The sequence below is a fragment of the Etheostoma spectabile genome, chromosome 16, assembly GCF_008692095.1.
Source record: "Etheostoma spectabile isolate EspeVRDwgs_2016 chromosome 16, UIUC_Espe_1.0, whole genome shotgun sequence".
NCBI lineage: Eukaryota > Metazoa > Chordata > Actinopteri > Perciformes > Percidae > Etheostoma > Etheostoma spectabile.
Window position 1 is genome coordinate 21,700,230 of NC_045748.1, and position 6,057 is coordinate 21,706,286.

At 40.3% G+C, this 6,057-nt stretch overlaps 1 protein-coding gene across 1 annotated transcript in view; it reads right to left on the reverse strand.

Moving 5' to 3' along the window:
* LOC116704736 (E3 ubiquitin-protein ligase TRIM58) overlaps positions 1–6,057 on the reverse strand; it is a 23,535-nt gene that overhangs the window by 17,040 nt on the left and 438 nt on the right. The window lies entirely within an intron of this gene.

Below are 6,057 nucleotides of genomic sequence, written 5' to 3' on the forward strand. Positions count from 1 at the left end.
GCAGATGTGTTGATTAGAAGAGATTTTGTTGAGAAGCTTGTAAGAAGCTATCCAGCTTTTGTTTCTTTGGTGGAATAACTTCAAGTGAGGGTGGCGTCGCTCCAGTTGCCTTCTTCCGTTCCTCTACTAAATCTGCCAACAAGGTGCTTATGTTCAGGCAGGCCTGGTTCAAAGGTCTTCTTGCACTGAGAACAGCTGTAGATTTTCCTCTGATCCTCCTTATCCAGCGGTTTTTAATACAGCTCATGCAGTAGCTGTGTCCACAGGGAATAGTCACTGGATCCTTCAGTAGATCCAGACAGATGGAACAGCGATAATTTTTCTGGCTGGGCTGATCTCTTGGCTGTGCCATTCACCTCTCACCGATAGACTGACAGTGATATTGTGAATATCAATATGCCGAGAGGGAAGTGAAGAGGATGGGTTTCACGTTGTGCTCCTTTCCAGGAGGAGGTGTTGACAAGGTGTGTTCTGTATTTGGTAATCCTGTCTGTGTGGGTTATTTGCATTCCTGAACGTATCCTGTTCTGGTTGCCGGGCAACTAGGGCAGGTTGGAATCACAGGATCACATTTTGTATTATCACCACACACAGAGATTTTCCACAACAGTTCATTCATCCTCACCTTCATACTTTTGTTATGGAGAAAAAATGAATACATTTTCAAAAAAAGACTTCCCGTACTCAAGTAGAAGTACAGATAATTGTGTTAAATAATACTCTGGTAAAAGTAGAAGTACTATTTAACTACTTTACTCAAGTTAAAGTAACAAAGTACAGGCTTGGAAATGTACTTAAAGTAGCTCCCTGGACTAGACACATGTTACTAGAGAGACGCTGAGAAACTCCAGTGGACATAGAATAAAGGCTCTTTATATGTCATTGGCTACAGTTAAATGGCTGTCTGCCAATAGGCCTAAAAATATAGAAAACATATAGAAAACATATAGCTTATTTATTGGGACAGAGACTGGGACTCCAGGTTAATAGATTCTGACTGAGTAGCAAGTATGTGATTTTGTGAGAAGTCTGTATATTCCCATCCAATTAGACAATTTGTATTGATGACGTAAAAATAATAACTAACTCAAGGAAATTATTTGAAATTAGTGAGGACTAGATCCGGAACTGGATTTAGAGCTGATTCATGTTTCCAGGTGTGTCTGTTAAAACACAGACGGAGACAACTAGGAAGGTGGTAGGTAGGCAGATTCAGACCTTGGATGTTTCTAGAGGTGATTATTCATTTCCAGTGGTCTGCAGTACACAAATGATACATAAAAAACTAAAGCAATTACACATTCAAACTAGCAGCAGCACTAACAACAGGCGTGTTCCTAGCAGCACCGGCCTCCTCCCTGTTTCCACGGGAGCCCAAATCCCACTATGTATAGGGTTGTCAACTCCCCCCCCACTGCTTCAGTCCATCCCATCCTAAGCAGGTTGATTCCACCATTACATTAATACTTAGCAACTGGTTACCAGTTCCCTCCTATCCTACTGACTACAAAACAGGTCAGGGTTGTTCATACCTTTTTTATATAATAACCAAAAATGAACAAAAAACATTCCTATCCACAAGAAAACCCTCTACTTGGTTTGGCCCGGTGATGTCATCCTTGACCACACCCATTTCCCTAAAACAGGAAATGCTTAGAGGCCTCCCCAACAATTGTCCGCATGGTGGACCCACTGCGTCACATGATGTTTTTACAATCAAGCAACAGTACAAACACGGGCGTGGGTAGCTTGTTAGGCTGTGTGTGTGTGGTTGCAAAGAAATAAATACCATTGTAAAGACTACCATACACAATGCATATGAATCATGTATGTTAGTAAATAATAACAATAACCCCCCTTTAATTCATTATATTTAATGCAGTGAACTACTGCAGCATGCAAATAATGCACCTAAATAAGAAACGTGAGCAAGGACGTTCAACAATCGCCTTTATATCCAATCAACAGCCAGGTGTAACCTAGGTAACAGGTGACCTAGGTAACAGGTGAAGAACAACAACAACATCAATAGCCAATCTAACTTTGCCAGAACTATAGACCAATAAAATGAACTGACAACATATTGTAAGTTATATGACTTACAGTTCTCAAGGACTTACACACACACACGATCTCAGCTGATTATCCTCTGGACAGATAGTCTCTTTTTCTTTTCCCTCACTTTTTCGTCGTGTGGCGTGCACGCCCGCTCGCGGTGTGAGGCGTGTGTCTGCGTTATTCTCCGACGTGCACTCACAATCACACCTGATAGACGACCTATAGTATAAAACTAAACCAACGAGCCAATTTTGTTAAATTTAAGGAGTATAAAGTACTGAATTTGTGTTCAAATGTCAGGGCTAAAAGTTAAAAGTCTGCAAAAAAATAAATAGTAAAGTAAAAATGACTGAAAAATCTACTGAGTACAGTAACAAAGTATTTGTACTGTTACTTCCCATCTCTGCTTAAAACTGAACAGAAAATAAATACATAAAATAACAACAGTCGATACTCGCTCAAAGCTAATCGCCGTCATTATCTCACACTTCTCCCTCGCTCTATCCCCCACCACACACACACACACCACACACACACACACACACACACACACACACACACACACACACACACACACACACACACACACATTGCATGCTAGCTCCACGCACACACCAACGCACAAGTAAACCATCATAACCACATAAAACGGCCTTGAGTCTAATCTTCACATTACAGTAGAACTTATCAAGGATTCTGTCCTCTCTGGTACATGTAACAAACTGTTAAAAACACAATAAAGTGTTGCCAAGGTCGTCATTGTGTCGATTATACACATACACAATTCCTCGGTTTTAAAAGTTAAAATCCGACAACCTAACTCTTAAAGTGCCCATTTAGGGAAAAAAACAAATCCCTTTTTCTGGGATTTGAGGTGCCAGTTTGTGTCTCTGGTGCTTCCACACGCATACACACTTGGAAAAAAAACATCCATGCTGTTTTGAGGAGATCGGTTTTCTGAATGTCCTCTGTCTTCAGTCTCCGGGTAAGCTGGTAACATCTGCACGCTTTCTACGTCCTTAGAGACGAGGTGGAAACCGTAGCATGCTAGCTCGTTCTCTATGGCAAAACACTGCTTCAGCCACACTAGTTGACCGTGATCTCCAAAAGAACTACTTCCTGTCCCTGTTCTGCAGTATTCCACAAGTGGCCCTGGTCTAGAAGAAGTCTCCCTGCTAATCCTGCCTTGGACTGACCAAAGCTGGAGAAAGAGTTGATGGGATTTACCTAGCTACTGAGCATGTGCAACTCCACAAAAGATAGTAAAGAAGTGAGATGCTCACTCTGTAGCTAAAACAGAGACCTGAACACACAGGGTGAAAACCGGATCTGCAGCAATGTGCAGTACAACAAAAAATATGGTGTTTTCTGAAAATTAAATCATTAAAACTAGTCTGTACAACCGCAAAATACAATTATGAACCTGAAAATGAGCAGAATATGGACGCTTTAAACATTAATAAAATAACAGTAAATTGCAGCGCGAGACGAGAGTCTGGGTCACAGCAGTAGCCTAGGTAGCCTGTTTCGAATATTACTACTTTTGAAAATCATCTTCAATAAATGATTTAACTTGTGTCCCATACCTAGTCGAAATCTTGGCAATGGACTCTGGCTCAATTCATCCATCTACATCTACTTTATTTCTTTACACAATTAACAATGTCTACTCATAATCAGAATAATGATTACGCTATATATTTCTTAACAAATTTACAAAGTGACATGAACAAAATAAGATATGATAAAGCGCCGTGACAGATGAATAATATAAGAGTAGAATACAATTACAGCATCATTTAGGTGACTGGGTCTAGAGATACTGTCTAATTCAGACCACATTATTTCTATTATGTCTCATGGGATACAAATTATGGCTTATTAGATCTGACCACTTAACAAAGGGTGCTGTCAGTATAGTCATCATTTGTATTTAATTTGCTATATTTCCTTATTAAGGCAGGCAAGGCAGCTTTATTGTAAGCACATTTCAGCAACAGGGCAATTCAAAGTGCTTTACACAAAATCAGTTAAACAGATAAACAGGTACAAACAATTAAAACTATAAGCATTCAAACCGGTAAAACACATAATAAAAGTTACAGTGCAACATAAGAAATTTAAAGAAATGAGCAGTCATTTAAAGAAAGGCAGCATCAAAAGAGAAGGTCTCAGCCTTGATTTAAAAGAACCGAGAGTAGCGGGATCTGCAGGTTTCTGGGAGTTTATTCCAGATGAGGAGCATAGAAACTGAAAGCTGCTTCACCATGTTTAGTCTGACTCTGGGGACAGAAAGTAGACCTGTCCCAGATGACCTGAGAGGTCTGGGTGGTTCATAGTGTAGTAGCAGATCAGCACATCATGTATTTTGGTCCTAAACCGTTAACGGATTTATAAACTAGCAAAAGTACTTTGAAATCAATTCTTTGAGACACAGGAAGCCAGTGTAAAGACTTCAGAACTGGAGTAGATGTGATCCAGTCTCTTGGTCTTAGTGAGGACTCGAGCAGCAGCGTTTTGAATCAGCTGTAGCTGTCTGATTGATTTTTTAGGAAGACCTGTAAAGACCCCGTTACAGTAGTCAAGTCTACTGAATATGAAAGCATGGACAAGTTTTTCCAAATCTTGTTGACACATAAGTCCTTTAACCCTTGATATGTTCTTAAGGTGATAATAGGCTGACTTTGTAATTGTCTTAATGTGGCTGTTAAAATTCAGGTCTGAGTCCATGACTACACCAAGATTTCTGGCTTTGTCTGTTTTAAAATTGTTGTTTGAAGCTGAGCGCAGACTTTTAATCGTTCCTCTTTTGCTCAAAAAACAACCACCTCAGTTTTTCCTTCATTTAATTTCAGAAAGTTCTGGCACATCCAGATGTTAATTTGTTCAATGCACTTAGTCAGTTTTTGTACTGGACTACAGTCCCCTGGCGATAAGGTTACGTAAATTTGTGTGTTGTCCGCATAACTATGGTAATTTATTTGGTTGTTTTCCATAATCTGGGCTAGTGGAAGCATGTAGATGTTAAACAGAAGAGGCCCCAGAATGGAGCCTTGCGGAACTCCGCACTTCATATTTGTACGCTCAGATGCATAATTACCTATTGACACAAAGTAATCCCTATTCTTTAGGTAGGATTCAAACCAGTTTAGTACTAAGCCAGAAAGGCCAACGCAGTTTTCCAATCGGTCTAGTAATATGTCGTGGTCGACCGTGTCAAATGCAGCACTGAGATCAAGTAATACTAAGATTGAAATTTTGCCACTATCTGTGTTAAGGTGGATGTCATTAAAGACTTTGACAAGAGCCATTCAGTGCTGTGGTGTGGCCGACTGAAAGGTATCAAAACTGTTGCTTACTGACAAGAAATGGTTGAGTTGTTGAAAAAACTGCTTTTGGGCGGCTGTGGCTCAGTGGTAGAGCTGTTGCCTGCCAATCGGAAGGTTGGTGGTTTGATCCCCGCCCCTGCAGTCATTGTCGAAGTGTTGGGCAAGACACTGAACCCCGGTTGCCCCGGTGCTGCGCATCGGAGTGTGAATGTGTGTGAATGTTTATCTGATGAGCAGGTGGCACCTTGTACGGCAGCCTGGCCACAGTGTATGAATGTGTGTGAATGGTGAATGTTTCCTGTAGATGAAAGCGCTTTGAGCAGTTGTAAGACTGGAAAAGCGCTATATAAATACAGCACATTTACATTTATATAATACAGCACATTTTCAATGATTTTACTTAAAAACGGAAGGTTTGATATTGGCTATAGTTGCTCATTTATGACTTGTCTAGGTTGTTCTTTTTTAAGAGTGGCTTGATTACTGCAGTTTTCAGGCCGTGGAAAGATACCTGAAGAAGAGTGTTGTTCACAATCTGTAGAAGATCAGAAGTCAAACAATTGGAAATATTTTTGAAAAGTCCCGCTGGTAGAATATCAAGGTAACAGGACCAGGTTTTCAGATGTTGTATAATGTCCTCCAGGTTTGTATGGTTGATCGTGTGAAATTC